The 23558-nt window shown below is 33.7% G+C and overlaps 1 long non-coding RNA gene and 1 pseudogene across 1 annotated transcript; both read left to right on the top strand.

The window, feature by feature from the left end:
* Positions 1 to 5659: 5659 nt before the first annotated feature.
* On the top strand, positions 5660 to 6086 carry LOC132273249 (uncharacterized). The gene is made up of 2 exons (XR_009470063.1): positions 5660 to 5728; positions 5913 to 6086. It is a non-coding gene; the product is annotated as an uncharacterized LOC132273249 (long non-coding RNA).
* Positions 6087 to 12570: 6484 nt separating this feature from the next.
* On the top strand, positions 12571 to 21039 carry LOC132272501 (F-box protein 7-like; annotated as a pseudogene).
* Positions 21040 to 23558: the final 2519 nt, after the last annotated feature.

The raw sequence follows: 23558 nt of genomic DNA, 5'->3' as shown, positions 1-23558 counted from the left end.
TTTTTCATATATAAAGTTTATCCTTTTAACAAAATAAAAAAATAAATGTTGATGTGTGCATAAATTTTAGCTTGATTCCAAAGAACCTCATATTTTTCTACACTCCTTCAATTGTAGTGACAGTTGGACGCGGCCAATCTTTTTCAACAGTAGACCAAACCTTCTTACATTAAGACACTAAAAAGCTCTCATCTTAGATTTTCATAAAGTATAATTATTCCCTTCAAACAAAGGTGTTCATTGAACTGAACCACCCTCTCTAATAAAATTTTCCATGAAAATATTTTGAAAACAAAAACATATTTTTTTATTTAAAAAAAAAAAAAATTATTTCACAAGGAACAACTCATTGTTTAGAGATCCTGCTCTAATACCAAGTGAGTTGTATTACGCAGAATTGTTGTAGAATTCAATTTTAAAAACTCTTCAATCCTCATGGAAGGGTTGCTAGAAGAAAACGAACACTCCTCGAATGATCTGTTCCTTTCATAGTACGTTTGAATCCTCCTTTTAATGGTTTGTAGATCAATGAAGAAAACCCCTATTTTTGAATAGCATAAGTGAATCTTCAATTATTCTTGAACTCCAATTAAATGGCATTCTGATTCATTCCAGTGTACTAGTATGTCCTCTCAAAGAACCTAAACCACACACAAAACAATTAAGACGATTTTATGTGAAATATACTCTTAAAAGAGATCTCTCAATATGCAAATTTTTTTAATCTCGCAGCCGTAATAATTTATGAGAGAAGTATATACATAGACATTAGAGTGTCCTAACCTAACTAATAAAATCAGTCAAAGTATTACAAGGACTTTCCTCTAATATCAGACCAAAAAACCAAAACTGAAAGTTTCTTTTTAAAAATCGTGAAGTGTGACCTGTCGGACTTTGATAGCTTATAATTCTGGTAAATTTTTTTTTGAATGGGTGGGGGGGGAGAGGGCTAATACTACTATTAAAATTTTTTTTAAAAAAAAAAAATTTGGGCTGAACATACCATACTAAAAAAAAAAAAAAAATTTTTGGGGGGTGCTCAAGCCCACCCAAGCCCCCCTCTGTGTCTGCCAGTGGTGGGAAATAGTGTAACCAGTCAGACTTGTACATCCAGATTGTAACTTTAAGATCAAAAACCCTAATTAATTGAACCTTGGCCGAATAAAAATATAAACATAAAATGTGTCCGCTTCAAGCATCAAGACTTAAGATAAATAAGAAATTACAACTTAGTCGGACACATTTTGACATTGAAATTAGCTAATTACAAAATCATATATCTCACACAAATAAGCACTCAAAATCAATGGGCTCTAACTTAGCAGGTATGAGTGTTGGGAAAACTTTCTTTTATTTATGTAGTACACTAAATAAATTACACAATACATGATTTACACAATATAAACAGTACATGATTTTCCTATATATACAAAGTTTAAAATTAAGCAAAATGTATCTTTAGGACAATTTTTACAGCTTGAATAATACTAATAGTTCAAATATAAAGTAAGAATAAATAAAAACAGAAAAGATGCAAGTAAAATAGAGCTAAGGAAGAGCTGGCCTGATAGAAAGGCATATGTAAACACATTTCCCTAAATTTAGTAGTCTTCCTTGCCGTACAGGTATAGACAACACTACTCAGCTCCGAGATACAACCCCATTAACTTACAACGGCGTTTCTTCTATGTACACAGTCCCAGAAAGACTAAATTCAAGTCTATGCATGTCTCGTTGCCCATAAGCACATCAAATAGTAATAGTTAAAATACATAGAGAAAATATGAGATTAAAGTAGAATGTTAGGAAACTAATACCAATTAGGTCGTCTTATTTTTTAATTAATATTTAATTGTTTTAGATATTATGTTATTTCCTTATTTATTCTTCTTTTCTAATTAGTATTTAATTATTTTAGGTACTATGTTATTTCCTTATTTAATGCTATTGTAATAGAATTAGGGTATTGAATTGAATAAAAATTAAGAATTTTGGTAGCTAATCCCCAATTCAAAAAATTATTGGTGGCTGATCTCCAATCAACATATCACTTTAGGGTCTAGGACCCTAACATCTAGTATCCGAGCTTTCGATCTCGCTATTAGTTATGGTGCATCAAATATGATCTACCTATAATTCATGGTCATTTTAATTTGCATCAAAGTTAAATCATCATGGTCAACAAATTAACAAAATATATATTTTTCAAATCTAAGGTTAGACCTCTGTTAAGACCTAAATGCTTTCTCGAATTTGGTTGTCTGTGATCATTATATTTCTGTTCTTTATTTTCTATTATGAGAATAATAATATTTATTGCACCTTAAATCTGCATAGAAATCCTTTGTCATCAAATTACAGCATGTCCAATCTTCACAAGACTCATCGAAGGAAACCTTGTTTATAACTTCACTGTTCTCGGGCTATGCAATAACGAGAAAAAAGAGGTACATAAAGGTGGGGACATAAGGGTGTGGACCAGAAAAAATAACACTAAAAAACATTATAATATGACAACCAAAATCATTTCATTGCATTTCATTCTCTTATACCTAACAAATGAGAAGGCTAATTATTCAATATTTTACTTTAATTAGCAGGTCCACATTCAATACTGTCCAATATACCATGTCACGCCAGCTTTAAATAGATTATAATATATAGTTTGTTACCACTACTAAATCAATTAATTATTCCATGGGTTAGGATGAACCAAATTGGGATTGACTTCCAACTCTTGTTGAATGGATAAAGATGAGAAGGAAGAAAGGATCTGACGGTGAAATCTTGCATGTTGTAGATACCGATCTCATTGTCTTTGTTCAATACTCCAGTAGGGAAGTCACGAGTTAATAAATGAAAGGCTTGATTCAATCCCAAGAACACAACGCCATCACCGAGGTCTGTCATATAGTCCCAACCTCTCTTGGCCGAATCGTCCCCAAAGGGCATTTATTGGAGTACATGGTAACAAGCAAAACATCACCAGAATGTGACTCCACCAACCGGTAGTCATGCCGTAGAGTAACTCTCTCTCAGTTTTTCTTCTGACTGCGGGTAATCGGGCAGACCCTAAGCTAAGGGCGAGTCGATATCAATTCTGAGTGGGGAACAAGGATTGCGGAGATCCCAGGCTACAAGTTTTGAGGAGTCTATCACGGTTTCTTAGCTCAGTGACCTCAGTCCGTGATGAGTCACCTATTTTACAGAAGACAATATGTTGATCATTGGCTATACTCAGCATTACTGTGCAGTTTTCGTCGGACGGAGAAGATGACATGACAAACATATTTATGAGACCGGACCCCCACTTTGCAAAACATGTGTTAAGCGCTTTCAAGGAGGGAAGGCGGATTGTGAGCGGAACAGGGGAAAGTAGGGGATTGGTTAAAAAGAGAGCAAGGTGGTCAATAGGGTCGAAATAGGCCAGCCATCCGTGGGAGGACCCTACGCAAAATGCGTGATCGGGTATGACAATGTTACTCTTTCTCCTCACATTGTTAAGTTTCACCAGTTTTCTATCAGCTAGGCTGTAGAAGCAATAATATGGAAAACTATCCTCTCCAGTACCACTACCAGTACCAATACCTACCTCGTTCGCAATGGTTGCTGCAATCACCTCATCATCTTTATGTATCAACAGATCGACACGGCGCCATTGACGACAACAGTGGATGATTACGGAGTTTTATTTGATCCTCCCGCTCCGAAGCAACAGTACTGAAAGAGGAATGACAAGAAGAGTTGATTATTCCGCGCAAATGGAGAGACCAACTTGATAATTGGCCACGTGAGGAGGAGGAGGAGGAGGATACAAGTTGTTTGACACCACCACCAAAATAAAATTTATAATTATTAGTTACATAGTTTTTGATTGGTTGATATTATATGATTTTTTTATTATTTATTTATAGTTTAGAATTTTAAGAAGTTATTGTTGTCATACCCAATCTATTTAGTATTTGATGATGTGCATGTGAAGCCACTTATAAATTAAAAAATGCAAGTGAACTAGTGACGACGCATAAGAACAATACTTAACTATAATATGTAATTATAAAGTCAGGAAGTAATAAATAGGAAAAATAAAGATAGTGAAAAAGAAAATAATAATAATAATAAAAGTTGTTTTTCATATTAAATACTTTCTTAATTTTGTAATAACACATTGGAGATTTAAGTATTGATCTTACAGGTGGAAGAAAAAAAAATATTGTATTTTAAGGACAATATTTGTCTACTCACCGATAAGTAGGAAATTCATATTTACCCATGATGTGACGCAAAAGTAATGTGACAAATGTCCATAAAACAGAATATAATAAATAAATAAATTGAATACTTACATATCAACCTAAAAGGATGCAAATTAAATCCTAATTTAACTCTATCCCTTTCTTTCTCTCTCTCAAACTATTTTGCTAAAATCCTAATATGCTAATACCGAAAGTTTTGACTTTAGTCTTTCATGGTTTAATGTGTAATCCTTACATATACTTATGAATTGTTTTTATCTAAAGTACATCCAATTATATAAAATTCAATTCATATTGTTTGATAGATAATTTATTGCTTGTAAGATAAATTGTTATTGTTTATTTCTTGTCTTCTTTTTCTTTTGGTAAAATAAATCATCTATCAAACAATGTTAAAAATCAACAATAACAATTTATCCTAATTATTTTAACTTTTTAAAAAAAAAACAAAAAAAAAAAACCCTCACTGGCGTTATAACGAGGTGTACGTACCTCATTATAATTTTTTTTTCTCCTATTAATACTTCTAAAAAATAAATAATTCATTTCTTATTATTTGACTTAATTATTAAGCTACTTCTTTCCACAAATAAAAATCCACGTGATAAAATCACCAAATTTCTTTAGTGATTTTTAACATTTTCCTTTATTATTTTAGGACAAAACATATTTTATATATTATTGTATCATTTCATTTGACAAAAATAAATAAATAAATAAATAAAATAAAAATTAACAAATTACAGTAGGGTATAACAACCGGATAAAATAATTGATGATGAAATGAACACCATTACATGATTGGACCCACAGTTCAGTTCAATTATGTGGGCCCATTTCAGATGATTCGTTCATTCCACAGTCAAGTCGGTGTTCGGTTAGCGGGTTATTGGCCCGCCGGTGGAAAGAAAGAAACGGTTATAGCAGAAGTTTCACATTTTCCCACTCTTTCGTTTTTTTTCATCGAAAATTTCAGGAAAATCAGAGAAAATAGGATTCGCTTTTCTCAGAGAAAGAGATCCATCCCAACCCCTCATGACTTCAGCTACGCCCCCAAATTCTAAAAACTTCCGTCAATTTCACGGAAACAATCAATTTCTTTAGTTGCAGACCTCTGTTTCACTGCAAATTTCATATAATTATGGTTTCTTTACACACTACCAACAATTTTTTCCATCAATTTCGGTCTATTAATCTAATTTCACCATCTGGGTATCGATCGATTATCAATATTTTCCATGATTTGTACTGGGTTTTCAGATTTTTTTAAAAGTTCAATGTTAATTTTTGTAAATTATCCAGCTTACTCTGGGAAATTTTCATTGATTTTGGATACTATTTTACGTGATTTGGGCTATTTATTCTCATGTTCTCCTTCTTTCTTGTAGATTATGCGTTGAAAATTGTTGAGCTCGAGTCGGCTTCACGGTTGAGGACCGCACAGTTCTTAATTACACAGAGGCCATGGCTTGGTAATGCCCCAATGCCGTGCCATTTTTATTTCACTTATTTGGTCTTAATCCAAGGTTCATTTTGGTTGTCCTTCTATTTTTCTGATTACATTTTTTTGTATGTTAGGTTAATGGTACGTGAATTCATCTTCTAGAGGAGTACAAGTTTGTGATTATTCATGATTTTTTTGGGTTTTTATATCAGATCTCTATGGAGTTAATATCAGGCCTGTTGCTCCATTTGGGAGTGCAAGTAATAAACCATTTGCACCGGTCCTTGCCCGAGGAGCTACTTTTTGAGGTATTTCTATATTTTTAATCTCATTTTACTTAGTCATTGTACTATTACAACGAGATAACAAACTCGGATGAGTTGCTACTTCTTGATTTCAATTTTCAATCTGTTCATCTTACATTATTGTATTATACATTATGATTTTTTAATTATACTTAAAATGTAGGACAAGCTCACTATGACTGGGTTCTAAAATCCGACATATTCTCAGTAGTTCTCTCCACTTCAGTTCTCGATGAAGTGAACAGTGAGTTGTATTCCCATTTACCAAGCAAACTGTATGATTTTTTTAAGAGGAAAGGAACTTTCATCCCCTCCTTCCTTCTTATAAATATTAGGCACTGTGATCTGGCAATCGGAGTTGCCAACTGGTAGTAAAAACTAAAATTTTCCCAGATATCTTTCTTTGAAATGGAATGGAAATGGGAACTGGTATGAGCTTATTCTTGGACTCGGTAACACAGAAGAAACCAAAGCGAGATCTCAACTGGCATGTGATTAGCTAGTCTTTTATGCGATGTGTTTACCTTTGAACTACATAACAAGATACATGAAAATCATTTTTTAAAAAATGTAGAAAAATATATGCAACTATTAAATAATAACTAACTAACTTCTATTAATAAGTTTGATTTTTGAGAGGAGCGGGGAAGGTAGGGAAGAAGGAATCACTTCAGTAATGTAAAACTTAGAACAAGAAATTTGATCAGGAGACATACCTTTCTACTTTTTCAGCAAAGAAAACAAGTTAAGTTTGGACACATAATTGACGAAAATAGCAACTAGTTACGGTAGATATTGATGATGGGGGTTGATCAAATTGCTGAGCTAGATTTTCAATATAAATTTCTCCCTGGGTTTCAAAATTTTAGCGCATGTTCTTATGAAAGACAGTATCTTTTATTCTTTTGTGTTTAGTTACCATAAAAATTTCTTTTGCAATTACAAGTTCATATATATTAGCACTTGTGATAAAAGAAAATATTGAAATAAATGGCTAGTAAATGTAACTAACCTTTGACAACCTTTCCCATCTCTCATCACTAAAAAGTACCGCTCCGGTGGTCTGATTAAACCCAACACCTGGCCCTTGCAAGAGCATTTTGAAAACCTTATGTTCAGTCCTCGTGAGGTTGAATTTGTTCCTAAGTTGGTTCATATCCAAATCATATCCAGTTCTTTTAATAATTTCTGCTTGTAAATCATTCCACCCTTTCGTTGAGAATGTTGATGTATTCCGATTTCCATTTCTAACTTCATCCTCCATTAAGAGAATGAATGTTTCCTCAAACTGGTCATCCCATAGTTGTTTTCCATCCTTGCCTATCTTAGTAGGTTCCTCCTCAAACTCAGATGTTAGAGCATTGAGTTGTGGGAGATTTTCAAATTTGGATCCATCTAAGCGTTGTTGTAGTAATTATAATTTGCATATAGATGGATCCAAGAAAGAGAACATTAATCATTTAGAATTCAATGTACAATAGCATAATCAACCAAGAATGTCAAGGCATTTTTTTTTTTTTTTTTTAAGTTTAAGGCATCTCTAGGGCTGCAAACGAGCCGAGACGTTCGCGAACGACTTGGGCTCAGCTCGAGCTCATTTATTTAATAAGTGAACCAAGCTCAAGCCAAATTATGAGGCTCGATTTATAAACGAGCCGAGTCTAAATATCAGTAGACTCGACTCATTTGTTCATGAACCGTTCGCGAACTGGGCTCGATAATGCGTTTACGAACATACTCGATTATAATATATATATATATATATATATATATATATATATATATATGTACATACCCAATTATAATATATACAAAAATATTCAACTTTTTCTATATATACAACTTTTTCTATATATTCATAATATATATATACACACACACACATACCCAATTATAATATATATATATATATATATATATACACACAAAAGTATTCAACTTTTTTAACTTATGCCCATGTGATTCAAAGTCTCTTTCGCATCAATCAATAACTTTATATACAAAAATATTCAAATTTTTTTTTAAATCTGCCACCATGCCATCCTAGACTTCCTAGTCTATATTCAACTTTTCAAACCTAACTTTTCTATCTTCTCACTTTCATTCTTGCCTGTTTGTACGCAGCAGCACTCCTCACCTACTTCAATGGTCACCAATGGACCATTTTTCCGATCACATTTCTCTATCAAGCTCGGCTCAAGGCTCATCAAACATTGCCAAGCTGAGCTCGAACTAAATTTTCTAGGCTCAACATGAGCTCAAGCCAAGCTCGAGCAGCCTATTACCTGACCGAGCCGAGCTCGAGCACACCATTACTCGGCTCGGCTCGTTTACAGCCCTAGGCATCTCATATTCTTATGGTCAACACATAGTTATTAAAGGCGTTAGGCGCTAGAGTTCCCTTGGAGCCTAGGCGCGAGACGCACAGTGAGGCGCACGCCCGAGTGATGTGAGGCGCATCCAGTAATAAAAATACTAAATGTATCACAATTAAACCAAAAAAGCAACCAGCAAAATAGCACAATTAAAACAATAAAGCTCCATTAAGAAAAACAGCAAATAGAAGAGACTTAGTTTCAGTTTTGAGTCATAAAACCAAACAATCTTAAACAATCTTAAGGAAAAGACAAAAAAGAAGCAAGAATGGTAAATTTATTTTATTCTTTTATTGCACAAGAAGACAAAGTTCATTGCAACAAACTACCCCCCTTTCTTTCTTTCTTTTTTTGGTCTTTCTTTATTTGTTCCACTCTCTCACGTTTCTTTGTATCCATTTTTATTTGATCATTGCATTTCTTTTCTTTATTTTATTCTTTTATTGCACAAGAAGACAAATTTACAAAAGCTTATTTTTATTCCAGCACGTGTGCTGAACAGAATTCTTTTATTGCACAAGAAGACAAAGTTGACTACAACAAACTGCACCCTTTTTCTTTCTTTCTCTGCTTTTGGTCTTCCTTTACTTGTTCCACTGTCTACGTTTCTATATTGCTTTTCTTTATTTTATTCTTTTATTGCACAAGACAAATTTACAGCACATGGAAAAAGCTAAACAACACATGGAAAAATGAACAGCACATGAAAAAAGCTGAATAGCACATGGATAAGTGATCAGGCACGCCTGAATAAAAGCATGAGGCGTGTCCCAGGCGCGCGCCTAATGAAGTTCGCTGCGCCTGGGCTATTATGAGGCGCCTTTCATGCGCCTGGAGCTTAGGCACGCCTTTAATAACCATGGGTCAACATCTATTATTTCCACTCTTTTTTGTTGGGTGTCAGGGAGAGATTATAAATCTATTGAGGAGATTATTGTATTTTTGGCCTCGTTAAAGTTTTAAGGCGCTTTGTGGGCTTTTTGTTTTCTTGGGTTCCGCTCCCCTTTTTGAGCGTTTTCAATAAATTCTACTTATCAAAAAAAAAAATAAAAAAAAAATAACCATGGGTCAACATATATAATGAAGGAAAAAGAATGCAAAAAAGTTACTGCATTATATTCAAGAACGTTTTTTTTCAACAAATCAACCTTAAAACATATTGATATAAAACAGAAACTGAGTAGCTTCCCAAGCCCAAACATGAAATGCACTGATTTCATAACTGCCCATCACTCCAAATGTTCCAGCTCCAAGTCTGAATAAAAGAATGGAGTGAAAAAAAATCAAAATAGCACTAAAATTCACCACTGCTCATAAATTAAGATAAGGCCCTACTGGTGGTAAAAAAAATATCTTGGATCTAACACCAAGTAGTTTGCATAAAAGCTTTGTTGAATTAATATGAGTTGAGTCCCACTTATGGTTAAGAAGATCTGAAGATTACAGTTCTTTGTTACTTTTGGTTTCCTTTTCCTTTTATATTAGGATATCCCTAGTTTGACTCCTTAATAGAAATTTAAGTTGGTGACATTGAAATGTGCAGATCACTCCATTAACTACACAAATTTCCTCTGCTTTATGTAATAAAAAGTTTTCAATTTCAAGACCTACATAAAATCCAAACAGAAAGCGCACACAAAAAAATTAAACCCTCAGTTGCCATTTGCTTCAAGATTAGATTTTGCCTAATTGAACTCCAAAACTAGCTAAACTGATAAACAGAAAATTACGTTCAATTTTTAAAAACATCAACAATCATGAATGAAATAAGCTTAAGAAGAAGAACTAATTGTAGATGTAGTTAAAAGAAGAAAAAAAGTAAAAAGAAAAAGAAGAAGAAGAACTAGCTGCAAGATGAACAGAGGGGAAGAAACCAGAGAGAGAATAGAAGAGTCAGTGTCACGCCCCAAAATTCGAATACAAATACATCTGACAACAATACTCAAAATGGGTGTGAACTAAAAATCATTCCAAAATACAGTACTCAAATCAACATGAAGTTACATTAAGTCCTCAAAATAAAAATTTCTCACAACTAAGGAAAAAAAAGAAACTCTGAATTGCTCTGGTCCTCAACGCCAACTCTACAACCACCAAGTACCTGAAATGATAAGAATGGAGTGAGCTCAAAAGCTCAGCATGCTTAGCAAGATCCTTGCTCAGCAAGTTAACCCATACCCTCTCCTTATAGTAGTGCATTTTAATTACATTGACATTGTAACCATAGTAAAAATTAGAAATACTAGTGGTAATATCTGATAAAGTTCTAAATCTGGATTATATGCTAGTCCTCCTGATTAACCCATTCCGTAATTAACCTTTACTTGGTACAAAATACTTATGAAACACATCTCATAAAAATGAAAAGAACACATTCCATAAATAAGGAACTCATCCAGTTTAATAGTGGAACACCTTCAAAAATTTAGGGAACACATCCCCATCAAGTTTGTAACACATCGAGTAAAAGGAACCCATCCATTAGTCCAAGTTTGTACACAAATCAAAATATAAGACTTCATATAATATTTATCTATCTCAACACTATAATTTAGTTTACTCAACTGCACCGTAAGTCAGAGTTTGCTTTCATTAACCAGCCCAAAATAAAAAGGTTATATATATACCTGACGGTGTGTTGTACAGTGATCTATTAACTAATAGTGACTTTATCATGTATCAACTATACCTCAAACCTTCTAGTAGTCTAGTAATAACTTTAATTTCCCATCATCACGTACCAAACTCATATTCCCAATATCGATAAATTGAAATACTCCAATGGTCAAAAATCAAATAATAATATTTAAATATATTCTAAATATTATTTACAATTTCATAACTTCTGAAATACTCCAATTGTATTATATGAGTCCAGATTAATAAGGTTGTATATATATTCATAGTCCCTTCAAGACACTAGTTGGATGACGGCAAGTGTTTAACATAGAATCCGGATCATCGACTAATACCTCATAAACCCCACGATTAGATACTACACAATAGATCACAGATAGTTTTATGTACTACAGATTAACCCAATTAGAATTCCAACCATTAATGTTTAATATCTGTATCAATATAAAAAAATAAAAACACTACACAATACATCGATCCAATAATTTAACTACCCAATAGATCACAGTTGATAAATTCATAAATATGATATGTATAAGAGAGAGCTAAGAGTAATTTGCCGATTAAACTTCTGCTAACACTTCATGATCCAACACAACTGCCTCTTTCAATTTTCCTCTATAATTCTTCCTCGTAATTCTCTATGACCATAAAACCTTCTTCCTCTCTGCCATTGTTATTTGTAATTCCGAAAATAAAATCCTTTTGCATTCCCAAGTAAATATAGTTTTAAATCTAAATAAAATCTTTCAATTAGAGAATTACTGAACTTCGCTTAGTCGTAGACTAATTCTCACAATTTTATAACGTGATGCAACACATATCACATATCCTAATCCACATTTAAAACTTAAATCCGCAACCAATCGTCTTGCCACTAACGTAACTCCACTTAACTTAAACTACCAAATAATATGGTTAAACCACATACTTAACCATATACAAAAAATCTATACATAATACCCCATTATAAAAATGATGGTTGTTACAGTCAGAAACAGAGGAACAATTCAGTGAAGAAGAAAAACATGTAGATCTATAATGATCTACAACTCAGTGAAGAATAGAAAGTGTGAGAAACGAGAAAGTGAGAGACCACAAACCCTGAGAGTTTCGCACTGGAGGAAAGAGCGAGTGGTGTCTTCTTGCTGGTGGAGGAGCTCGTGGTGGATGGTGGAGGAGATCACTCGCTGGTGGAGAGAGATTGAGAAAATGGACAATGGTTATTAGGGTTTATGAAGGAAATTGTGGTGTTGTTTGGTACAAAAGAACAAAAGGGTTGCTACAGTATATTTTAGTTACCATTACAGTGCAAGAACTCACGCATCCGCTACAGTTATTCACTAAACATAAAGTTATAAACACCCTTTTGGTATTCAATAAAAAAGTGCCTTTGGCTACAATGTTTGTTTATAAACAAATCAAATATTAACAAACGTGGTCCTCTAGATCTGTTTAAATAAACAATAAACACTAAACATAAACGGTTAACAAACGGGACCTAAGTAATTTTTCATTACGTGCAGATCTTCATGAGAATGACTCCATATACCATGGGAAGGGGAGCTTGTGTTTGTCGGAAATGGAAATATACAATTCGTAATCCCATGTTCTGGCTCAATGCATGCCTAAAGGCTTGGCAGGAAGATTTAGCATTTCTATTAACATTTTTTTTCATTATATTTGCATGAAAGTTAGTCATTCCTAAATTTTTTGACACTTTTTTATTTTTATTTTTTGGTGAAGCTCTCTGGGGTGGTGGAAAATTAAAAAATCTTGCAGTCAAAATATGATGGTTCATGGAGGAAAATGTGGCTTTCAAGACTGAGGGTCCGCACTGATGGTAAGACATACCTTTATTCAAACTCTCTAGTTTGTGTCAGACATATTTGTGCTTTGTTTACATGTAACTTACTAATGTGATATTTTCTTCTTCTTCTTCCCCCCATTAGTTGCTTTGATTATCTTCCCTTGAAAACTTCTTTTCCTAAGTGTTACATTTACCCCAAAAATGAATATATATATATATATATATATATATATATATATATATATATATGCATATATATATATATTCCCCTTTTTTTCCCGCTCTCTCTCTCTGATATACAACTGCAAGCTTGTTTTAATCATGTTCCATCTTTTAATACATCATTTTTATCATTCTACCTTCTATTTTTTCTTTTTCAAATTTCATCCTCAATATTTTATGAGTATAGTTTTGACCATGTTTTGTGGATGTGTAAGCCATAATTTGTCTGTGTAAGGACTTGGTGTATCCTGGAAGCTTAAGGTCTTATGTTTTAGGAGTGTTCCTTCCAATCCAAAGAAAAAGGGAGAGGAAGGGGGTGACCACGTTCCTCTCAAGGGGTACCTTTGCCTTTTTATTATAAAATTGAATTAGTATGATTGCTTATTGCTTCATGACCAAAATCAGAGTGCATCCAACATTAGTTTGATGCCTGAATTGCCAAATGCATGTGTTTTAAAGTGCTAAAAATTTGAGTTTCATGGTTATGTATAGTGTAGCCTCAGCACCAAACTTGGACTTCATGATTCTAGGAATTTATTTTCAAGTGTCTTCGAGTCTATGTTTGTCTTGGATGACTGGTACTGAGTCTTCCTTTCCTTCATCAGGTCTTTATGTCAGTAGGAACACCTACATTCGTGCTGGAGTTACAGAGTGGAAGATTACCAATCCAGTTCATGTGGTATATTTCTCTTCTCTCTCTCTCTGGTATAGCTTGGCATGTAAAACTCATATAGACTTTTTTCCCGATCAAAGGAAAGGTACCGGTAAAATTTTGTATAAGGTTTATCTAAGGAGAATTTTGAATTAAAATGATTCAGGTTGTGACAATGCAAGCCAATCCACTGCCTTATTTTTCTTCCAGATTAATAATAGATTAACAATTTAGACTCATAAGCTTGAACCAGGCACTGGAGTTGACAATTGAGTTTTTAAATTATTACGTAGTAATTTTTTTTTTTTTCATTAGCAAGAAACTCACACCCATTTGTCTGTACAGGAGTTGAACTCTTACCATCCCCTTTGAAAGGTAGAGGAAATACCACTAGGCTACACAACCTTTCGTAGCAAAACTTCTTTATTGACTAACTTAAAGTGGTCTTGCCTTCAAAAACTGAAAATATAATGTTGTCATATAATTAATCTTAACATTTGAGGAGCTTTTAAAATAAAATGTTTCTTCTTCTTTTTTGTTGTTGTCATGTATTTATTTTTTAGTCTCTTGGTGTGTTTTCTGAAGTTAAGTTATTTCATTAAATTCATGCCTTCAGTTGAGCCATTCTACCATTGTTGCGTTGGACTGATTCTTTAATCACAGAACCTCACAGTAATAAGTGGGAATGAGAGTTTTTAAAAGGAATATGGATCATTTTATGGAAGGTGGTCTTGAAGAATAGGTCAAGGCCAGAATCCCACATGTGAAGCTCTCATAAGGATTTCAGCATTGGTTGGTGGTGCTTGTTGCCTAGTTCTCATTGCTGCCATTGTTCTAAATTTATCATCTGCTATTGCAGGTCTGCTACTTCAGATACATGAGATTTTATCCTGCTGGCAGGTTTCTTTACAAGGTTATATCCCTAAACTGCCTTGAGTGTGTAAAAATTGCTGAAAAATAAATATATTTTGTTGCTTTATCTGATCAATGCATGTTTTCTGCACATTTGCAATGGTTAGAATTCATCACAAAAAATGAAGGATGTGTCGAAATCCATGAACTTTCGGGCAGCTAAAGTAGACTCTGTTAATACTTAATAGTGGCCATTATATGTTGACTGATGACAAGGTCAGGTTTCATTTCTTTCCTGATGGCCAATTGTTCAAACTCTATGTTCTGCAAGATATGGGCTCCCTCTTGTTTCTGCTTTATTCCATTAATATTACAGAATCCAATGAAGCTGTTACACCTCGAGTGTCATTTTCCATCCTGCAAAATTCTCACTTGATTTTTCTTCCTCTAGTGCTAAGTCCATTTGCCTTCTGAAAGTAGTTATAGTTGCCCTCCCATTTGCTGGTTGAAGCTGCTTTCTTGTATCCTGGCTTGCATCCTACTGTGTGGAGAATCCGCTTAAGGTGTTCAGTAGGCTGGTTGGGATGATTCTGTAGTTTGTTCTGATATTGCAATCTCTCTCCACAGCCCTCCACCCCTTCTCTCAGTGATTACCATAATCCAGTAAAAGGATTATCAAGTCATAAAACAACTTAATATCTTCTTAACATTGACAATTGTCTTAATACTTGTGTAGCCCATGGGCCCTTTTTTCTGGGTAAAAATTGACTGCCGTGTTTTGGGTGTATTGCGTCGAACTTAATGATTGTTACTTGTCAAAACAAAAATAAATAAATAAATAAATAAGGTTAATGATTGTTAGGAGTTGCCTACTCGTTTATGGTTCAATATTTAGGTGAATGGACTATTGTCCTCAAGTATGAGCATTTTTAAATTGGTGAGTGTTCCCGAAGTACTTTTTAAATTGTAGAATGTTCTAATATTTCATAGGTATTTTACAAGCATGGCTGCCCCTTGATTGTCACAACTGAGTAGGATCAGCAGTGTCATGCAGCCTCTACCTGTGTTTTTGTGTGTGTGTGTGTGTGTGTGTGTGTGTGCATTAGTGGATGCCTCATGGAGCCTCAATCTCTAAACATGGCGTGCTTAATATTGTGTAGTGAGTAACTCTAATTGCACCACTAGTGGTATCTCCTATACCTCCCAATGGGGAAGGTGAGGGTTTGAGTCTCCGTAAGGACAAATGGGTGTGTGAGTTTCTTGCCAATGAAAAAAGTAGTAGTAATTGTAAGGCAAGTCTTTTTAATTTTTCAAGTTAGGATGTCATTTTAATTTTTTATTGTATGATTTAGCAATCGTCCCATAGTAGATGCACTTCATGGGTTCCTCCAAGATACACAGTGAACCAGACCATATTAGCATTTTCTTCTTTGTACAGGTTGAGGGGAACAATAGCAGGGGCTAACAATCGCATGGACCTACTTTCACTTGTTACAATTGGTGTGGATGATAGTGAGGTTAATAGCCCTGATGAGGACATTCTTGGTGTTGTTGAAGGCTGGCAGGAGGATGAGACACACAACCCAGACGTGCCAGCTGTTTCACATAGGAGGGGTCTGACACCTTTTGTTGTTGTACCATTTGAAGAGGTACATTTTTTGTCCTCTCTTGATTTTGCTTCAAATTGGCAAATAGTGAAAACATTCTTCATGTTTTCTCAAAGAAGTTATGAATTGTGCTCTACATGGTAGTTAATCGTTTATTTTTTGAATAGTTGAATTCAATGTGGATGTGATGAACCTAAAATAGGTCATTATCCATTTTTAATCCTATCTATGCTGGGTGTTGGGAGGGGTGGATTCGCCGCATGCAACCTTCGTATTTTTTTTGTACACAAAATGGCTGCTTTCAAACTAAAATTTATTTTCTCATGTTTGGCAACCCTAGCTTTTACACCAAGCAATTGTGTGAACCTAAAATATTTGATGAACATTGCCCCATTAATTAAGCGTTAATACATGAATCATCAATTCTATCATTCCACTCTTTTCTTACAATTTGTGCCCAAGTTATTTTTGTTCTTCGTATTTCCAAAGCAGTATTGCCAATTGGAACCATGTGACTCTTCCTGATTTGCGCAATCATTGCGTGTAGCAAAACTATCTCAATCAAAATTTTCTCATTTTATGTCTTACTTCTTTCCACGAATGTTTACATTTTATTTTATTTTATCATATCTTCTCTCACTACACATCTATTTATATATCCATATCTCCAACCTGCTCATTTTTACGAACATCTGTTTCTTGATCTCCTAGCTTTCTCCTCCATGTTTGACTAATCTAGTTACTTTTTTTTTTTAATAGAATTTGTCTTTCAACTTTTTATTTACACGTCAATCGCACATTATGCCCTAAGAAATCGTCCACTCAGCCCATCGTGCTTTAGTTCTATCCTTAACATCATCTCTGGCTCTCCTTTCCTACAAATAATCAATCCTTAGTGACAAAACGCATCTACTACTTCTCTAGAGTTTCGATCTTCAGAGTGTCCCAATGTGATTCATATATTTAGTAAAATCCTATTGATTATAAGTACTCTTATTATACAGCTTCTCTGAATCTATAATATAGTATTTTTGTCAGGTTAATTTGATCACTTAAAAAACATCATTAGCAAATACCAAATAGTATAACCCCATGGGGTTGGCTCAAGTGGGTAAGTCACTTGGTCCTGATGCCTCAAGAAGAATTAGATCTAGGGTTCGACTACTATTGGGTGCAAACGATTCCTTGGAGGGGGAGTGTGTGAGTACCAAAAAAAAAAAAAAAAAAAAAAAACAAATAGTATGAAACTTCATCCTAAATGTATCTAGTCAATTCATCCATAACTAAGTAGTCAATTTGCTGAATCGTGTATTTATCAAAATATGTAGAATGACTACGTATGTTTCTCATTTGCTAGCAATGGTAATTCTCCGCTATCTGAGGTCTAACTTTAGTGAGAGATTTTTTTTTTTTTTGGTGACGGTGGTGGTGTCGGGCTTTCTTAGAGCAACCATAATACATGCAGTCCCCCCATCTCACATGCACTTGGCAAAAACCAGGAAATTTCCCTTCGGTGGCCCCAAGGGGATTTGAATTCCCAACCTCTAAGATGTGAGGTGAGAGTTTTTGTCATTAGGCTATCCCCTTGGGGTTAAATTTAGTGAGAGGTAACACAAGCCTTCTAGCATTCACGCCCCCCCCCCCCCCCCCCCCCCCCCCTTTTTTTTTTTCAAGAAATTTGGAATCACTAGGTTTTGATGTTTTGGTTCATTGTGGGTCCTGGTCACAACTCAGTGTTGCTTATGCGAGTCAATATCTTCTCTAACATACAAAGAGATAATATATATGTCTATATATCTCTAATAATAAACTCAAAAGTTTACTTATCAAAAAAGAAAGAAAAACTCAAACTTTCCATAAGAATTTTATGCAAAAATAGTACCTGAAAAATGAATTATGTTAATGTTCCTTTATGAATGAATGAAACATAGTAAATGTATATTTTATTACATATGGTGTGGTAAAATCGTACTAGACACATTGAAGATTTTAATAAAATTTGAATCTTAAATATTTAGCATCAATTTGAAGTGTGAATTACACTTGTTTAACAGTAAACATGATATTCCTTTTCAACAGAAGCTATGTTACTTGATATTTTAGGATGGGTGACATACATAGCTGAAGTACATTTTGGACATCAGGACATGACAAGATCATAGTTGTTGAAGGCGTGCTTGTGCTCAAATATATATGCACTAATTCATTAAGGCATATCCGAAGTACTTTATCTTAAGCTAGTCAATACCCTTCCAGCCAGGTGCATGTGAAACACTCAAATGTGTGCTTTTTAGTTAGTTCTAGGCTCAGGAAAAAGGCGTCTATTTTTCACTAAATTTTCACTGAATGTTTTTACACATTTAATCATCCTGGCTTATGAAGAGAAAAGGTTGGAGACGTTGGATAGGATTTTCTTATGGCAAGGTCTTTGAGAGGAAACAAGTATCACCTAGTTGGTGGAAGAAGGTTTGTTTTTTATTTTAAGGGTGGGGCCCTTGATACCAGAAGCTTAGGCTTTCTAACCAACCTTTGATTGGAATATGGCTGTGGAGGTTTGAGATAGGAAAGCTTTGTGGTGTGGAGTGGTGGATCAAAAGTATTGTAGCTCTTGGGGTGGGTGGGTGTCGAGGAAAGTAAATATGTAAGAAGTCCCATGTGGTGGGTTAGGGAGAATTCTTTACCCTTGTTAGTTTTTAATTGGTAGGAGCAATTATGTGGTGAAATGGAGATCGGACTAACAAGAATGAGGATGCTTGTCAAGTATGAGAGCAGCCTCTTGGTGCAAAGTAATGTCAAAGTAGCCATGTCTCTGTTTAGACCAGACTTCCACTGTGTGATGGTCCTTTTTACTTCTAATTAGTCAATCCACTGGACCATGTAGAGGTTTCTATAGCCATCCTGATTTAGGTCACTTATGTATTAATGTTTCAATGTTTTTCGTGGAAAGTTTTCTCATTCCATTGGCACTTCAGTGGGGTTAGGGCTTTATTTCCTGGTAGAGCACCTCTAAAACTCCCTTGGTGGAGTTTGTCTTCCATTCGATCTCATATTTTTATATGCTTGTAAAAGTTCTACAGCTGTGTATTTGATTTAATTGCCACTTGAAGCCACAAAGAGTAATAGATCACATTCTTCAAGCACAAATTTGATTTAATCGTCATTTCACACCTCATTTTAGTACCTATTATTTTCTTTGAGAATTCTTCTTTTCAATATAGGGTCATTATCTGGTTCCACTAATCAAGGGTGTTGGAGGGACAATTTGGATACAAACTTGAATCTTTGGCATTGTTTACACAAAGAAAGTAACTACGCTCATAGTTGAATATGTGTTCTCACGCTTGGGAGTAGAGTTTTTATTACCACTTCACCGAGCAGTGGCGCTAGAAATTTTTTTTTTTTTTCTTTCTAATATCAATCTTTAATGTGCAATAAACATAATTAAGAAACTTATTTGAGACCGGCTAGAAAAAGTCAGAACATACTGTTCTGGTGCAAAAACAAAATCAAAGGACCGTGTTTCTTTCCTTCTAATTGCTTTCATAGCCAATTTCCTCCTATTTAATGGATGCACTAGAATTAAAGTGAATAGTGAGAGCAAAGTTGAAGGAGGTAGACTAGAATTAATAAGGATTGAGATAGTGGTAAAAAAAATATATGATAGCGTTTTGAGTTAACTAAAGTTATGGTCTTAAAAAGAGCAAAATGCTAAAATAAGAGTTATTTTCCAAATAGTTGGAATAAGGTTTTTTTTTTTTTTTTTTTCATAATTGGTCGGTACAAGGTTTTGTTAAGTTGAATATTGATAAGTATTTATTTTGTCATATTGATGTCACTGTGTAATACCATTAGCCTGGGCAGTTAAACTCGAGTCTATTTTACAGGTCAGCCAACTGTCGGAGTTTGAACATCTTCCCTAAATTTTACCCCGAGTACTGTAGTCAGGCAATATACAATGAAGTTGCTGAGCATCAAAACCATGAAACAGTCAAAGTGTACTAATGTTAAATAAATTATTGTACATTTTTAATCTCATCTTAGGCAAAGATCTCTGAGTCTGCTAAGTGCAAGTTACCTGCGCTCAAGTAACTTCAAAGTACTCTTACAAAGTTTTGGTTTTGGCTTTATATATATATATATATATATATATATATATATATATATATATATATATATGTATGTATGTATGTATGTATGTATGTATGTATAAATATATATATGGAGTAGATATTGGGTAAGCCGGGCATACCATGTCATTGGGATGCCCAACCAATCAACATCCACCATTTTAATTTGGTGAGAGCAATTTTGTATGTAAACGATGACCACTTTTTGTGAATGGAGTATGTTGATTGGGTGGGCATCCCAATAACTTAGTATATCCGATTCATCCAATATCTTCTCATATATATTGGGAAGAGGACATTTCTTTTGACTCGCTTTCTGCTTAACTTTTGTATATTGTGAATAAGACTCTTGGAAGGGAAGGAAGAAAAATGAATATTTCAACAAATGTCAGACCAATTGCAGTTGTACTATTCTAGATCATATTATCCCCTCCCCAATTGTTTCAGCAACTAAATGGATTTCAAGATGGGCACAAATACACTTTTATTCTAGGCTGTCTTTTACAATCTGACAATCAGGATTGATTTTTTTTTTTTTTTTTTTTTTTTTTTCTTTGTTGCTGAATGAGTTTCCAATTCCTCCATATACGTTGTTCACTGCTGTGTTGTTATTCCATTCCTAACATTTTACGTTCGTTCCTTGTGGTTTAGGCGGAAACATCAGTTCTGAATCTGCTTGTAGAGAGGATGGATTACTTCGTACCTGGGTGATATGGGGGACAAACACAGGATGCTTGATTTGTGAAAATGTATGGTGGTCTGTAATTTCCCCGGACTGACTTTTTTACCGAGTGGTTTAATATGCACTTGGATGCCAAGTTCTTGCCGAGGAACATAACTTGCGTGTTCTGTATTGCTTTTGTTTCTGGCCTTTTCCTTGTGTATTATATATCTTATGCTTCTAGTCAAATGACAAAAGTGTTGTCAGGTAATGCTGTTGTAACTATATTAATTGTGTATAAGTTCAGCAACTACTTTGTGGTGGCTATTGCAATACTATTATTTATGAGAAAGTGTTGTTCAAAGAAAGATCGAGGCTAAAAAGATGTGCAAGGCGGCAGGAAACTATAAGCCATAAAAGGGGTACTTGAAAGAATTGTTCTCATACAACCATTTCCACCTTATACTCCACTTGAACTAGTTGAGCATGTTCTACAAAGATCACTTCCTGACTGAAAAGCATTAACCAACATGCTGTGAAATTCATTTCCTTTCCATCTCTGCAAGTGTGGCGATATTTGTTCCAGCAGTTTAGGTAGGTAATCTCTCTCTCTCTCTCTATATATATATACATATCTATCATGCTACACTATACTCACTTTTAATCCTGACCTTAGTATCTAATCTTACAATAATTAATTAATCAGTTTTTCCTTATTATATTTTAGGAAACTTGTTTCTTTTTTTATTATTATTACAATTATACATTATTAACAGGAACTGACAAAACTAGACATGTTTTTAATGGAAATAAACTAAAATTAAATTGGGTAAGATTTTCTTCTATAAAAAAATTCCCAACAGTCTTTGTCTTCACAACCAAGATGAATAAAATTAATTAAACAGAAATAAGTAAATTCTGCTTTTTAATTTCCTCCCATACTTCATCCATTTTAATGATAAATTTTGTAATAAAAATTATGAAAACATATTAACGTTGTCCCTTATCATTGGCAGTTGAAAAATTCCATAGATTCTGACAAAGGCGTTAGAAGTGGCACATCTCTTCTTTGCAACTCTTATTGATTGCATCATCTTGTAATGCCTCCTTTTGTCAATTTATTAAAATGGTATCTCTCTAAAGTCTCTTGTTGATTGTTTTCATCTTTTCGATCACTTGTATCATTGTTAGGTATTTGTTACAGACTATATGTGATCAAAGTTTATTATTATTATTATTATTTTATTATGGTTGATTGATAAAGGATACTTAGAAATAGTTATGTGCAAGAGAAGCGACATTCTTCAACAACGAAATTTTAATGATCCCCTTCAAGTTAGGGCGAAAAGGTGTGGTAAACGTTTGAAATCAAGGCAAGAAAAAGGAAAGACGAAAGCTAGGCGTTGTAATGGTTGTGGCAAACTCAGACAATCCCATAAAAGAAATTGTCCAATACTTAATTATAGGTAAAGTAGTATCTTACATATTGTCTTTTTCCTTTAGTTTTATTAAAATAGTTGCAACATTTATTCTTTTCTCTTAAATAGGTCAACTGCAAATGCTGATGATGATTGATGATATTTCAAATCAGTTAGAATATGTGGATAGTGGATGTGAATGAATCATTTTCAAGGTACGTCTATTTATTTATTTTCGCTTTAGCAAATTTTTTTATGAGTTTACTTAGTTGAAATCATAATTCCATTTTTTTTGTAGGTGTTTGTTTGAGATACAGTAAAGAAGAAAAGCCTTGTACTAACTCTGGTAGGTTATTTGGGTTGTTTATTTAAGTTAACATTATCGTGAATTCGATGTAGAAGTTTTATTGAAATGATTCAATCATGTTTTAAAATAATTTCATTTCATTGTCTACCTCAACGCTACCATTTTGTTTGGGACCCGATTCTTTACATCACTCGATTGAGCATAATTTACAATGTTAAATATTAGTCACATGGTGCAAGATTTAACTTCAATTTTCCTAATGAAGATTATTCAATTCTAGTATACATAGTTTAATCCAAAATAATTTCTTTACAGGCAGGTGCAGAATTTGAAACTCTAAATTGAATGTGGTTTTGAGTTAAATATTCTAAATAAAATAATTATAGAATTCACATTTTTTTAATAATTTTTTTTGAATTGTTGGTCTCAAATTTGGATTCTTTACAGGCAGGTGCAGAATTTGAAACTCTGAATTGAATGTGGTTTTGAGTTAAATATTCTAAATAAAATAATTATAGAATTTACATTTTTTTAATAATTTTTTTTGAACTATTGGTCTCAAATTTGAATTCGCTAAAACAATTAATGAGGTATTTTTATTTTTTGATAAGTAGTGAATGAGGTGAATTTGTCCTCTAGGTTAGTTTAAAATGACCGGCAAAAATGGTCCAGTGTTGGCAATCAAGTCTGGTCATTTGAACATCTGTTTTACTCTATTTACCTTTTCAAAATCTATTTAACATGAAAAAAAATAAATAAATAAATAAATAATAAAAATAAAAATAAAATAAAAAATTAATTAGTACCTTCAAATAGCTAGAGCTATAAATAAATAAACAAATAAAAATCAACATGAATACTTGAATAGCAAACTTGTGTGTAGCA

This window comes from Cornus florida, unplaced genomic scaffold, assembly GCF_030987335.1.
Source record: "Cornus florida cultivar Cherokee Brave unplaced genomic scaffold, ASM3098733v1 CherokeeBrave_3.0.0_Hap2_Chr09, whole genome shotgun sequence".
In the NCBI taxonomy this organism is placed as follows: domain Eukaryota; kingdom Viridiplantae; phylum Streptophyta; class Magnoliopsida; order Cornales; family Cornaceae; genus Cornus; species Cornus florida.
Note: the sequence above shows the minus strand (reverse complement) of the source record. Positions and strands in the feature narration are given on the sequence as shown.